The following is a 1,461-nucleotide window of genomic DNA, read 5'->3' as shown; positions in this document are numbered from 1 at the left end:
CGGTTTGGGAGCCCCCACACACCGTGAGGGTCCCCCCAACACACGGTGCTCCCCCCCAGCACAAGCCGGTGTGCCCCCAGAGCTGCCACCCACGTCGGGCCCCCCCAGGGCCCACACATACAGGCACCCCTGGGCGGTACCCGGTTACCCCTGTGATTTTAAGCCCCTTTTTGCCAACGATCCCCGAAAAAGCTGATCGCTACCGGCCTTCTGGGGACCCACAGGGCTGCACATGACAGTGACAGGCTCAGTAACAACACCAGCTTGAATAAAACTTCCCAAATTTCTTATCTGCTGCCTCCCGGCCAGCATCGCTCCCCAGCAGGTACCAGGGATATTGGTCAGACACATCTCGCGCAGGTTCGTATCGCGTTTGCGTTTCCTCAGTTTCAAGCCGAGAAGAGTTGCTTTCTGCAGCTACAATGGCAGCACATGACAGTGACAGGCTCAGTAACAACACCAGCTTGAATAAAACTTCCCAAATTTCTTATCTGCTGCCTCCCGGCCAGCATCGCTCCCCAGCAGGTACCAGGGATATTGGTCAGACACATCTCGCGCAGGTTCGTATCGCGTTTGCGTTTCCTCAGTTTCAAGCCGAGAAGAGTTGCTTTCTGCAGCTACAATGGCATCACAAGTGTTGGCTCTTTCACCTGCTCCTGCCATTACGTAGTGGGCACTGCTGCACCTCACTCACCCGAGTTTCACCCCCTCAGCTCTCAGGCAGCTCCCACAGATTGCAACTCAAGGATTTTAACTGTTACTACAAGTTGTGGGTGTATAAACACCCACTCTGCCCAGAAAGCAAGGATGTATAGACTGGGAAGATGGGCTGATGAGAAAAATGTACAGTTTGGGCTTTTTTGGACAGCCTTTTCAATTACATTTTAAAAGATTTGCCCATCAAGCAAATCCTCCCAAAGTTAATAAACCTATGCTTTATTTTTACATATTATCCCCTCTTATTTTTACTAAAAGGGCAGAGCTGTCAAAGTTCATTGCCTCCACTGGTAAGGCTTTCTTACCATCTACATGTTTTGCAATGATTGTAGCTCTTTCTCTCCTAATCAAAATCTTTCCAAAATCAGGTAAGTAACAAAAAGTTTCCACATCCTCAGCAAGCCTCATCTATTTTTACAGTTCCATTTTTGGTCACATCCCTCCTACTAGATCTTAGAGCAAAAACTCCCTTTCCACTTCCAGTGAAGTTTGCTACTTCTGTTAATCCCAGTGTGTTGTGCTTTTTGTTAAAATAGCTCAATATTACCACTTTCTGCCTCGCTGTGCAGTGCAGGTTGCTCTGTACTAGAGTCATGGTCTCTTTCTGCAAGCCCCATTTTGTGTTCACTCTTCCCAGCTGCTGAGATTGTACCTTCCCTTGGGTCCTGGCTCGTAACGAGTGCCCACATACACTCATTAGTCTGAGAGTGCTTATGGGATTGAACGGACTGGGCCTCCCTGCTT

Source organism: Fulmarus glacialis, unplaced genomic scaffold, assembly GCF_000690835.1.
Source record: "Fulmarus glacialis isolate BGI_N327 unplaced genomic scaffold, ASM69083v1 scaffold46530, whole genome shotgun sequence".
Taxonomy (NCBI): Eukaryota; Metazoa; Chordata; class Aves; order Procellariiformes; family Procellariidae; genus Fulmarus; species Fulmarus glacialis.
Note: the sequence above shows the minus strand (reverse complement) of the source record.